This window comes from Sarcophilus harrisii, chromosome 1, assembly GCF_902635505.1.
Source record: "Sarcophilus harrisii chromosome 1, mSarHar1.11, whole genome shotgun sequence".
Classification (NCBI taxonomy): domain Eukaryota; kingdom Metazoa; phylum Chordata; class Mammalia; order Dasyuromorphia; family Dasyuridae; genus Sarcophilus; species Sarcophilus harrisii.
This window is the reverse complement of record NC_045426.1, coordinates 454,773,565-454,787,928: the sequence shown is the minus strand read 5'-3', so window position 1 is coordinate 454,787,928 and position 14,364 is coordinate 454,773,565. Positions and strand designations below refer to the sequence as shown.

Here is a 14,364-nt window from a genome sequence, read left to right as displayed (position 1 = left end):
TGTCTACTTTTTGGACTTTCTTTTTGAAGAAAGAGTAGAAAATATGCATAATTGCAGAGTTTGTGGTATAGTATAGCTGCTTACCTTAATGCAGCTAGGAACCATTTGTTTTGGTACTATGCATGTCAATCAGTGTAATCATGCACATGTATTCTAGACTAGAACTTGAAACTTTGAATTGTAGCCAAAGTCAGCAGCCTCTATACTGATGAGAGACCCAATCTGGATCTGAACCTCAACCACTAAAAACCTTGTTTCTGAATCTTTGCCTCCCTCTGAAGTCTTGTAGAAGATAACCTGGAAATCAACTGGCTTCTCCTACGTGTGTTTAGTTTTCAAAGTTTTTTTCCTCTTATTCTCTAGAATGTCTTCTATCTGCATGTTTCTCTCCCTCAAAGAGTCTCTAGAACCATAAATGTCTACCTCAAGAAACTCTAGTACCCATTACATTCATTTTGTAGAAATGTATCTTTCTGTTCACATCTTAGGCAATCAAGAGTCACTTCTTCTGCATATATAGCCATATGCAAAACACTCTAAATTTATACACATACTGAATAATGTGTTTGCATATACATTATGTATAATAAAACCTGGTTACATATGATATATTTGATGTATATAATGTAATATGATATATATGATTTGACTATTTGAAACATCTACCACATTCACCCCTAAATATTTTTTTTCTAAGTTAAATATCCTCAGTTTTCTCAACTCTTCCTTTTTGAGTTTTTTTTTTTTAAACATTATAACCTCTGTGGATTTTCTTCCATTTGTTAAAACCCTTTTAAAATGTGAAACTAAACATAAAATTGAAGGCAGTACTCTAGACTCAAGCTTCTTCAACTGTGATTCATGACACTATATGGGATTTTGTAACTCAATGTGGGGATTGTAAAATTATGATTTCTTATCAGTAAGTGTTTGATTTGTATACCTATTTTATATGCCTATATACCTGGGATCACACAAAAATTTCTTGAGTAAAGAGAGATCATGAGTGAAAAAAGTTTAAGAAGTCCTGATCTAAAATTTGGAACAATGTCCAAAGGACTATAAAACTGTGGGCAGAACCAAAAGAACAATGTACTCAATAACAACAAGATTTTGTGATAATCAACTGTGATGGACTTGGCTCTTGTTAACAATACAGTAATGCAAGGCAATTCCAACATATGGGATAAAAAATGCCAATCACATTCAGAGAGAGAACTATGAAGACTGAATATGAATCAAAGCATAGTGTTTTCACCCTTTTCCATTTGTCTATTTTTTTCTTTCTCATTTTTTTTCCTCCTTTGGTCTGATTTTTCTTCCTTAATACGACAAATATGGAAATATATTTAAAAGACATATTTAACTTGTTTTAAATTGCTTCCTATCTTGGTGAGGGGAGAGGTAAGGGAAGGAGAAACAAAAATTTGGAACACAGAGTCTTACAAGAATTAATTTTAAAAACTATCTTTAACATATTTGAAAAAATAAAATACTATTGAAAATTTAAAAATACTATTGAAAAAAAAAAGAAAGAAAAAGATTCCATACTTTACTTTATCTCCCAAGTGCAGGGTAAATTGGAACTATGACTTCCCTTGATGTGCTATAATAATTTCATTAATACAGACTTAGGTCACATTTTTAGCAACAAATACCATTTTTGTTTTTTTTTTTTTTTTTTTTTAGTGCATGTTTGATGCTTTGATGTTTTTTTTTTTTAACATTACCTGCTGTTAAGTCATTTCTCCTCTACCTTGAACTTGTATAATTAACTTTTTAAAAGTAAATACAATATTTTAGATCTGTTAAATTTTATCTAGTCAGTTTCAAACCATCATTCCATCCTTTTGAGACTTTATTAAATCTATATTCTGTCATCTAATACATAAGCTATTTCTCCTACATTTGTATCATCTGCCAACTTGAAGGTCCATATCTGTATCCAAATTGTTGATAAAAGTAGTAAACAAACCAAGGTTAACCTCCTGTGGCATGTCACCATTGAAGACCTTTTGCTTGATATCCATGAATATGTCAGCTCTTTTTAAGTACTATATATAGTTATATGAAAAACTAAACAATTATCTAGCTCACATTTCTCCATTTTGTCTTTAAGAATGTCATGAAAATCTTTGCTCAATCATACTGAAATCTTGATACACTGACTGTATCAGTAGCCTTCCTCTGCCCTTCCAGTCTAGTAATCCTATTTTTTAAGAAAGAAAATAAAATTAATTTGGCATGTCTTGCTCTTATTGAGCTTATGGTGGTTTCTAAGTGATTGCTACTTTCATTTCTAAATGCTCCCAAACCATCTGTTTAATAATTTTCACAGAATTTTGTCAAGTACTAATGGCAAGCTACCAGAATATGTTTTTCAGGAATTGCTATTGCTTCTCTTTAGAAACAAGGATAACATTTGCCACTTTCTAGTCTTTTGGTCCCTTCTCTATTCACCATAATTTTCAAAGACAGTGGTTTCATGATCACATTTTCCATTCCTATCAGTATTCTGAGATGAAATTTTTTATTCTTGGAGTCTAAACTCTTTTAAATTAGTTAATTATTTTCTTCCTGTTTCCTTACTAATCTTGGTCTTTAATTCCCTCATAAAATTGAGTTTTTTCTCTTCATTTGAAAATAATTTATTTTGATGGGATAAAAATAGAATTTAAATTCAAGTTAAATAGGTGTCCTTTCTTTTTGTTAATATTCTATGTGAAGTCGTAAAAAAAAATAAATAATCTCCCCCTAAAATGCAAACTAATAATAGCCATATGAAAGAATTCTCTAAATCTCTAAGAGAAGTGTGAATCAGAATGATTGAGATCCTAATATCCAGAAAATTGGTAAAGATGGCAAAATATGGGAATATTTAAGGTTAGAAAGATTTTGAATGAGTGAATGAAAAAAATTTATGTACAAAGCACAAATTAAAAATTAAGGCAGTCCCTGGTCTCAAGAAGCTCATATGAGGAGACAATAAATCTATAAGTTTCAACTGCAAATCAAATGGAAAAGTCTCATTCATTAGGATGTGGTGAAAAGATTTGCATACTAATGTATAGTTGATACAATTGTGTTTATTCCATGTTATTGGTCCGTGTTTATTGGTTTATTGGTACAACAATTTTGGAAAACAATTTGGAAAAATGCTAAGAAACTCACTAAGATGTCTATAACCTAGAAATCCCACTCACTGTTAGGCATATGGGAAGCTAGGTAGTGCAACAGATAGAATGTCAGGCTCATCTTTCTGAGTTCAAATCCAGCCTCAGACACTACCAATTATATGAGCAAAACACTTAACCTTGTTTGTGTTAGTTCCTCATCTGTAAAACAAGGTAGAGAATAAAATGGCAAACTACTCCACCATCTTTACCAAGAAACCCCAAATTGAGTCACAAAGAATCAGACATGATTGAAACCATTGAACAACAACAAATTAGGTGTATCCTGAGAAGATCAATGATTAAAGAAACCTCCCATGTACTCCAAAATATTTATAGCACAAAATATTTATAGTTGAAGAAATGGGGATATAGACATGGAACACTGCTATCTAATGTTGGTCTTTGCTATGGAGAGCATGTTCTTAAATGTCCATCTTGAAACCTAGATGTCATCTTTGATTTCTCCATTCTCTCTCACCCTTCGGATCCAATCTGTTGCTGAAGCCTGTTAATTTTATGTTTGTAAAATCTCTTGAATACATCCTTTTCTTTCCTGGAATGCTGCCACCTGATGTAAGTTTTGAGCACAAGTCTATATTATTGCAATAGTTTGCTCTCCCTCTAGTCTTTCCTTAGTCCAGTCTACCCTCCACTCAGCAGTCAAAGTGATCTTTTCAAAGCACAGATCTAACCATGTCACCCCCTACTCAATAAATTCTGAAAACTTTCTTTCCCCTCCTTTGTTTGTTGCTCAAAGCCTTTTATAACCCGCCCTCTTACATGCACTTTTTGAATCTTCTTACACCTATCTTCTCCCCATCCTTTACTCACATACTCTGTGATCCAGTGACTCTGGTTTCTCTGTTATTCTGTTAGTCCATTTCCTGACTCCAGTCATTTTCATTCTTTATTTTTAAAGATTTTTCTTCTTGCCGCCAAAGATTTTTCTTTAATCTAATATGCCCCTTCTCTGGATATTTTCAATGGTTATCCCCTTTGCCTAGAATGCTGTTTTCTCATCTCTGTTTCCTATCTTCCCAGCTTTCTTTAGATCTCAGCTAAAATTTTACTTTCTGAAAAAACCTTCTCCTGATCCCTCTTAATTCTACTGCATTCCCTCTATTGATTATTTCAAACTTATCCTTTATATATAATTGTTTGCTTGTTGTTTCCTCCATTAGATTGAGCTTCTCTAGAGCAGGGACTGTCTTTTGCCTTTTTATTACCAGCACTTAGCACAGTACTCGGCATACAGTAAGGACTTAATAAATGATCACTGATATACTGATTGAATCTCTTTATTTCTCTTATATTTTGCATCTATATTGGTTTGAATTTTTTATAACTAATTCATTATAATTGATCCCCTTTGCAAGCCTATGCCCTTTATTTTATGCATCTTAAACATTATAAATCCTGAATCCTGAATCCTAAAGTCCCATAGATGTCACTAAGATATCAAACATTTATTATACCAGTTCAAGTCAACAAGCACTTATTAAGAGGCAACTAGATGGCAAAATGAATAAGCGCATTGGCCCTGAAGTCAGAAGGACATTAGTTCGAATTCTGCCTCAGACACTTTAACACTTAACTAACTGTGTGACTCCAGACAAGTCACATAACTTTAATCACCTTGCCAAAAAAAAAAAAAAAAAAAAAAAAAAAAAAGAAGAAGAAGAAATCAAGCACTTATTAAGCATTTAATATGTGCTGTGTTAAGTGCTCAGGTTCCATAGAAAGGAAAAAACAAATAAAAAAAAAAGTCCCTGCCTCTCAAGAGACTAATTGGGGGGAGGAGATAGAGACAACCAAAAAAAAAAAAAAGCAACTTTGTACAAATATGTGTGTTTATATTTGTGTATATAGATGATAAATTGAACACAATCACAGAGGAAGAAAACCAGCATTAAAGAGGTTTGAGAGAGGTTTTTTTTATGTCAGAGTTTTAACTGGAACCTAAAGGAAGTAAGGAAGTCTAGAGGTAGAAATGAGGCTACAAAAAGAGAAGTCAATGACACACACACAAAAGATTAAGGATTCATCCTCTGTCTGGTTGGGCAGTCTCTTTTATACTTTCATAACAATATCCCCTCTTTCCCCCTCCCATTAAACAAAATAACTATCTCCCCAAGTGTGTTCCATCATGTTTTCAATGTTGTGTACGGTTCCATATAATTGTAGATCTTTCTTAACATGCATTTCCCCTTTCTATTCCAACAGGCTTACTTTGAATTAGATAAACTTTTCCACTGCCACATTGATAGATTCATAAAAATCTTAGAATTAGAGCTTAGCATAATGGAAAAAGTATTGGACTGAAAGTCAGAAACTTAGGGTTAAAATTGTAACTCTCACTCATTACTTGAGACTGAGTTTCCTCTTCTGGAAGAGTAGGGGGTTGGATTAAATTACCCCAAAGATATTTTCTAACTAAATCAATTATTTCTAAGGTCACGTATTGCTACCTATAAGTTCCCATACAAAAATTTTCCTTTAACAATCTTCCAAGCTAGAGGTCAACCAACATTTATTTAAACACCTCCAGTGAAGGAAAACTAGTTCCATTCCACCAAGTCTTGGTGATAACAACTCTGAAGTTATATTTACTTCTTTTTTTTGTATTCACCTTTCACTTTTACTTTATTATTCATATTCTAGGCATTTTAATACAGACATATAAGGTCTTATGTTTTGTCTCTGATGCTTTTCCCTGTTATTTTCTCTTTTGGTGTCCTCTCCACCATTGTTCTCCTTTCTATGTATTCCTTTTGTGAAATGAAGAGAATAGAGTCGCAGTTCAATCACTCTAAGATATCTTGGAGGATGTTAACTCATCTAATAAGAGCAATGGTTTTTTTCTGGAAACTGAGTTATATTTAAAGATTGTTATAGCTGTGTAGAAAAGGGGAAATTGAGTAAGAATGTCTGATAAGGAAGGTAGTAAATAGCAATAAAAGGAACTAGAGCCAAGAAATCAAGACATTTAGGAATTAGTCCCAGTAGAAATCAAGAGACAAGATTCATTACTGACAATGACTACTTTTGCATGCCCATGTTGCTTTGTGCTTCTTGGGTTCAAGGGCTGCTACTAACGAATGGCACTCCTGAATCTGTTGTAGTCATGAGGTCCAGACAGTTGTTCTCTATAACTTCTTGTTTTGATAGAGGCTTTCTTGAACTTCTTTCCTATCATTTTCATTTTCAAAATTCAATTTAAAACTCTTGATTAGATCAATGCATTTCTTACAAAAATTATTCCTGTTCTTTAAAAGATACCTTGGTAGATATCTATTGTTCTTGTATCATCAATTTTAGACCACATATCATATCCTTTTCTTTGATATCATTTGTTTGCTTCCCTTCACTTTCTTTCTCTCCCAGAATTATGGGTTTCAACTTTTAAAAAAATAAAAATGCCAGCTTTAATAGTGATTTTTTGGCCCCCACTGCTTAGGCCTCAGGTATGTTATATTTAACCCCTTTCCCAGAGTTTTCTAACATCTTTAAAGTGATTCAGAGTGAGTAGTCTCTTTCATTAACTCAAGTCCCCACCAATTGTTGTTCCAATTTTAGGGGTTCCCTAGAATACCAGTTTCATTTAACTATTTAATAGCCAGATTAATTTTTACAAAAGGAGTATTTACTTCAAAAGTTTACATTCTCTCCAAACCACTGAAGAGGTAGCAATAACCACTCAGATTATGGGGAAGAGAGGGATATTAGCTTCATAGCTTAACTCACTCCCTTTATAGCATAACACCACCAACTTCCAAGTATAAATCACACTCCTTCCTCCCTTCCCCACTGATTGAGTTCTGGCATCCTGACTTTGAAGGGATTTTTCTTCTGGGCTGGCAGTAACTAGTCTAGAATCCTGGCTCCAAGGTCACTGTGAGATTTCACTGACTGTGCCTAGAAGCTAGAAGGACAAATGAAACAGACTTGACTCAAGTACTAGGACCAAAAATGGCATGGAAGTTGGGGGAGGGAAAGTAGATCTTCTCTCCATACTCAGTCCAGTGCATGGTGCATAGTTATCCCTGAATACAGTTGAAAAAAAATTGCCCCATACTAGTAGTTTTAAAGAGGTAGCATCCAGTGGAAAGATGCTTCACTTACTTACGTAATAGGGGAATACAGAATGAATTCTCTCACAAGCAAGTCTCTGCTGACTCCCATATAGATGCCTCTGTCTTAGATTATCTATATATGCACACAACCTAGTTATACTTCTTTGCTTGAAAATTCATCAGTGTTTTACTCAGAACATCCAAGTCAGTAGAAATCCAGATTTCTTCTAGTTGTAACATTTGTTCCCATGTTAATGACAAAAATGGGGAGAAAGCAATGATTCATTTTGTTTGTTTTATTTTTGGTGAGGCAGTTGGGGTTAAGTGACTTGCCTAGGATCACAGAAGCATTAAGTGTCTGGGGCTGGATTTGAACTTAGGTTCTTCTCACTAAGAACAGTGCTGTATCCACTGCACCATATAGTTACCTCATTGCAATGATTTTGATGAGTCTTTGCAGGATGTCACACTTCAGATTGATAGATATATCAAGAGAGAGAGAGAGAGAGAGAGAGAGAGAGAGAGAGAGAGAGAGAGAGAGAGAGAGGAGAGAGAGAGAAAATTATTAAACACCACTGGTGATACAACTACAAAAAAATAAACAGTTTCTACCCTCAAGGAGTTTATATTCTAATGGCAGAAGGTAACCCAAACATAAAGAATCTAGAAAAATAAGGGTTGGGGAGCAAAGGGGACTTGATGATCTCCAAAGAGGTGTAAGTAAAGTAAAATATTATTAAGGCCCATCTTGAAACTGTGGTTCTTTCAGAGCAGTCACTTATTAGGACTTCAGGGTTTCAGAGTAGGAGTTTCTGCAGTATGGGATAGTGGTTAGAAAAGATACCCAGAGAGAGAAGGAAGTGAAGAAGATAGCACAGTATCTATTTCTTAGTTCTCCTTGCAGAAAGTCAAAAACCATTAATATGATTTCTTCCTCCTGAGATAATAAAATAATTCCTCTAATTGGCCAATGCTTTTGATTCCATCTTGTTATTCTTTGATATGTGTTCTTTGGCTCTATTTCTCAATTCCCACCCTAGAAATAACTTTTGTTTGAATGTTGATGACTTGCTTTGTTTTTGTGTCACATTCTTTGACTTCTCCACCTATTGACTCTGGTTTTAATTTTCCTGTATCCTCAGAATACATTTTCTCCTCCCCTGCTTCCTTCCCAGATTATTTCTTCCATGGTCTATGGCCTAAGTCTCCGTCATTGATTCTTTTCTCTATTTAGCCATCACTGAAGCAGCTAATCTAAATCTCCTTTGCTCTTTTTCAAGCTCCCTATGCTTTAACAAAGGATTTCTGCTGAGAAATTTATGACTATTCACTGGGAGCTCCTGTTTTTCCCATACTGCCCACTCCAAAATATCATCCCACATTCTCTTTTCCTTTTCTCCAATTTCTAAGAAGAATCGGCCCCTTCTTATCCAGTTGTGCTCTTGATCCTAATCCAAACATTCTTATCTCCCTAAAACATTTATTTTTTCCATTATTCCTTCTCTTTCTTGCCCATCTTCAACTTATCTACTGGCTCTTTTACCACTGTCTACAAATATGCCCAAGTTTTCTTCATCCTTAACAAACTTTCACTTGATCCTCCATTCCTTCAAGCTATCAATCTATTTCTTCTCCCTTTCAGAAATTCCTAAAAAATGTCATCCACATGTGTTGCCTCAACTTACTTAACCTCTTGCTCACTTGTTAACTCCTTGCAGTCTAGCTTCCCACTCTACTATTTGATAGAAACTATTTTCATGAATGACCTCTTAATTTCTAAATCTGTATTTATCCTTCTTGATCTCTCTAAATCCTTTGGAACTTTTAATCACTCTTTTCTTTTTATATCCTCTTTTTTCCCTTTAGTCTCTCTGACATTGTTCTCCCCTGATTCTCTTCTTACCTATCTGATGATTTCTTATTAGTACCCTTTGATGAATCACCATCATGTTCCTGCCCCATAAGTGGTTGTACCCCAAAGCTCACTTCTCTCCCCATTTTTGATGACCTCATAAACTCCCATGGTTGAAATATCATTTTTCTGAAGATTACTTCTAAGTCTATATATCACCTGTGTCATTTCTGTCATCGCCAGCTGTGTCAGCTATCTGACCGATACCAACACCAAAATATTTTGTTAGCACTTCAAACTCAACATATCTGAAACTCAAGATCTTTCCCCCAACTTGTCCTTTTTTGAAATTTTTCTACTTCTACTGAAAACATTATCACTATTCTGGATTCCCTGGAGTAAATGAGTTTCAGTGACAGAAATAATAAAAGTAGGACAGAAGTTAAGTGAAACTTTGATTTTGGATATGTTTAGTTTGATATATTGATAGGATGTGTTTTAGATTTCAGTTTTGAACATGTTTAGTTTGGTATATTGGTAAGATGTGTAGTTAGAGATGTTAGGCCATTTTATGAAGGAGTTGTTTTCAGAGACAACAGGTAAAACCATGGCAGTAAATCAATCAATAAATCAATCTTAAGTGTCTGCTATGTGACAGGCAGGGACTATGATAAGCATCCAGGATACAGAGAGGAAAAAGACAGCCTCTGCTCTAGAGGAGTTCATAATCTAATGAATTTAATGAGATTGAGAAGGGAGGAAAGTACAGAGAGAAAAAAGAGGAGAATCAATGACTAAATCTTTTTTGAAAAAACTACTTTTAAGATGTTCAGAAGAGGATGAATACTCAGCAAATAAGATAAAGAGTGATTCTAGAGAGGTATGAAGAAAAACAGAAGAGTGTGGTGTTTTTGAAGCAAGCTTGGAATAATTAGTGAATGAATGAATGCGTGAAAAACATATTAAGATGTAATGTTCTGGATAGCTTTCTGAAGGTCCTCCGAACTAAGCCTTGGTCTCAGCAGAACATAATCACTTCGAGACTAGTCAGGAATAAAGTTCAAAGTCTTTTTGTCTCCTTCAGTCTCCCAATCTGCGCCAGCAGAATCAGCCAGTCAGCAGTCTGCACATCTCAGTCTCTGATTTTGGTCTGACTCTGACCTCTTAAATACTATTACAATTACATCAATTCATCATACTGAGTATAAGCCAATCATTCTGTCACTAGGGAACCATTATCTCATCAATTCCACTGAGTTAATTTCTTATTGTAAGATTACATCAATCATACTGAATCTTAAGTATACCTTTTCAGAGTACCTGCCCTCTACATTAAGTCCTACTTTGTGCCCAACACTGGGAACACAAATACAAAATCAAGACAATCCTCAAGAAGTTTTGCATTCTAGTGGAGAAGCCAATTTATATAAAGCAGCTGTGGACATGAAAGGGTGTTTTGGTTTGGGAAGTCACAGGAATGGAAATGAAACTAGAGAAGAGTTGATTTCTTTCTCACTTTCTAGAATCAATGGAAGGACTAATTTGAGTAAGACTCCAGAGCTCAAAAGTGGGTCCTGGGGAGAGAGTGAAGGAGAAAGATGTGCATATGGTGGCTGTGGAGATGGCAAAGTCCAATAGCTTGGAGTATGGATAGAATGTGAAACATGGCCTGGGACTGGCGGTCTCGCTGTATAGGTGTCAAGTTTTGCAGAGTCAAATTAATAATGTCAAGTATCATATAGATATCAAGGAGAATGAAGACTGAGAAAAAAGCATTGTATTTGGCAATAAGGAGGTCTTGGCAATAAGTTACATGGGTAACCTTAAGGAAGAAGTAGGTAGCGAGGAAGAAGGAACATTGGGTAAAGATTTCCCCTTAATTGTCAAAGGCATGTTAAAAAAAAAAAGTCTTTATCCAATATTCTACTTCCTCACCATCCATTTTTACTTCCACTCCTTACAATCTTGTTTCTGCCACCATTTCTCTACTCAAATTGGAGGACAACTGGATGGAGAAGGATAAATTTCTATTTTTTTTTAATAAAAATTGACGAGATGAGTATATTTGTATAGAGAAAGAAACATTTAAAATGCATAAAAGAAAATGACTGATAGAACAAAGTTTTGGATAAAATGGAAAAAGATGGGATCAATGACACAATTGGAGGGATTATCCTTGACAAAGAAAGAGAACTTTTCTTTGGTAATTCCTTTGCTTTTATGATTTTTTTTATTCCTCCTCTCCCTTCCCCTTCTTCTTCTTCCTCCTCCTCCTCTTCTTTCTTCCCCTCTTCCTCCTCCTCTGTTTTTTTTTTCCAACCTGGGCCTATTTGCCTCTATTTAGGTACTTACACATACAGAGGCTTACACACCCACACATACACACACACCCACACACCCACACCCACACCCACACACACACACACACACACACACACACACACACACGGTGTTCAGAAGGATTAGTACATCTGATGTAAGTCCTTTTCAAAACTGCTCAACCACCTTTGGTAGTCACTTGATTCAACCAACTCTCACCTAGGACTTCAAGAAGCTGTAGCATGTACAACCGCCACACCCCAGGAAATTATCTCAGTAAGTGGGTTAAACCAGATTGAGGATAACTGACAGACTTCAGACCTATTGATGAGTTAGGGGAACATCTATCTATCTATCTTATCTGTCTGTCTGCCTGTTTTATCTATCTGTCTGTCTTATCTATCTATCTGTATTCCTTTCTCATGTCATTATTTGGTCATATCCAGCTCTTTATGACTCCATTTGGGGTTTTCTTGGCAAAAACACTGGAATGATTTGACATTTTCTTCTCCAGATCATTTTACAGATAAGGAACTGAGGCAAAAAGGGTGAAGTGACTTCCAAAGTAACACAGCTAATTGTCTGTGGCCAAATTTGAACTCAATAAGATTAATCCAGACCTGGCACTTTATCCTCTGTACACCTAGTGGACCATATGCCTAACAATGAGTGGAATTTCTGGGTTATAGACATCTAAAGTCATTTTTTTTAACCATTCATTTCCTCCATATTGCTTTCCAAAATAGTTGAATTAGCAAATATGGATCACAAACAATTACCAAATCAACTGTATGTTAGTGTGCCATCTTTTCACTACACTTTGAGGACTATGAAACCTTTGCATTTGATTTGTACTTGAAATTGTTATTTTAATAGCTTAAAAGGAACTTCTTTTTTTTTTTTTTAACTAAAGCTTTTTATTTTTAAAACATATGTATGGATACTTTTTCAACATTGACCCTTGGAAAACCTTGTGTTCCAAATTCCTCCCCTCCCCTAGATGGCAAATAATCCAATATATGTTAAGCATGGTAAAAAATATGTTAAATCCAACATATGTATACATACTTATACAATTATCTTTCTGCACAAGAAAAATCAGATCAAAAAATGAAAAAAAAAGGAAAGAAAACAAAATGCAAGCAAACAACAACAAAAAGAGTGAAAATGCTGTTATAATCCACACTTGGTTCCCACAGTCCTCTCTCTGGCTCTCTTCATCTCATTGTTGAAAAGAGCCATGAAGGAATTTCTTAATAGGTATACATACACACACACCTATTTGGAAATCTCTTTCCCTCACAAGTCTCCCACCTTAGGGTCTTTTCTCTCCTTGTCACCATGTGATCCAAGGGAAGTAGCAAAATCTGTAATACTGACATCTTTCTGGTAACAAACCCGCAGCTATATTTCCCAAAAGACTACTCTTCAAGGAGGAGAGCTTCAGGGGAGCAGTTATATTGTAGGAACAGCTATATTGATGGCAATTAATAAATGCTGCTGGATTTGATTGATGGTAAGGAATGAAGTGGAGGGGATGAGATTCTTATGACTTAATTCTTTTTTTTTTAATTTAATTTTATTTATTTTTTTATTTAATAGCCTTTTATTTACAGGATATATGCATGGGTAACTTTACAGCATTAACAATTGCCAAACCTCTTGTTCCAATTTTTCACCTCTTACCCCCCACCCCCTCCCCCAGGGCAGGATGACCAGTAGATGTTAAGTACATTAAAATATAAATTAGATACACAATAAGTATACATGACCAAAACGTTATTCTGCTGTACAAAAAGAATCAGACTCTGAAATATTGTACAATTAGCTTGTGAAGGAAATAAAAAATGCAGGTAGGCATAAATATAGGGATTGGGAATTCAATGTAATGGTTTTTAGTCATCTCCCAGAGTTCTTTCTCTGGGCATAGCTGGTTCAGTTCATTACTGCTCCATTGGAAATGATTTGGTTGATCTCGTTGCTGAGGATGGCCTGGTCCATCAGAACTGGTCATCATATAGTATTGTTGTTGAAGTATATAATGATCTCCTGGTCCTGCTCATTTATGACAATTCTTGCAGACAGCAGCAAAATATCATCCTGTTGGTAGATTGTGTGGGACATGACAAAACTGGTGGATTCTCTATTCTCTTTGTCCTGGAGAATGAGTAACACAAATGAGCAAGCCAGGATGTTGGGGATTTCAGGGATAGTGGTAGCATGGTCTAGCAAATACTTGGTTTTTAGTTTGAAGTTCTAGATTTAAATCCAATCTCTGCTATTTACTACCTCTGTGATCTTGGGCAAATCTTGGGTCTAAGATTCCTCATCTGCAAAATGAAATGTTTGGAAAAGATGTTTTATGATCCTGTGAATCTGATACAGACCATAGTATAGAACAATGATTACTTTTCCTTTGAGCCAACAAGAATTCCCCAAGATGTTTCAGTGAACGAGTTCAATCCTGTCCAACTCCTCCCAAAATTCTGTCTGTAGTAGTTGGCCTAAAACTTACCTCCAGAGGTCATAAATCAAGAGTGCTGCAAGTAGGTGTTGCCTGCTGATTCACCTAGGCAACAAACTGGGACCTTCCTTCTTTTGCTTGATCCTCCTGGTATGGCAAACACATGGCTCCTTATTCCCCATTTCTATCAGCAGCTGAGTAGAGATTAACCTCATGGCAAGCTAGCAAACATGTCAGGGTGTGGGTACCAGTGACTTAGCACTCCAATTGGTTCCACCTCATCTTTCACTATTGTTTCTAAAGTTTCCTGACTTTAAAATTTGATCCCTAAAGCAAAAGTTTCAAAGCTTTTTCTTTTCAGCATATTCTTTTGGAAGCAATTTCATTCATCATGTGCCCAGGGAAACTACCTTTTGCATGGGTCCACAAGTATTTTAGGAGCTATTGGACTGATATAATCTAATGTCACCTTCACATTTT

At 35.3% G+C, this 14,364-nt stretch overlaps 1 protein-coding gene across 8 annotated transcripts in view; it reads left to right on the top strand.

Annotated features, from left to right (window-relative positions):
• The window catches only part of DNAJC5B (DnaJ heat shock protein family (Hsp40) member C5 beta), a 105,405-nt gene that overhangs the window by 17,060 nt on the left and 73,981 nt on the right, over positions 1 to 14,364 (top strand). The gene's annotated exons all lie outside the window — the stretch shown is intronic.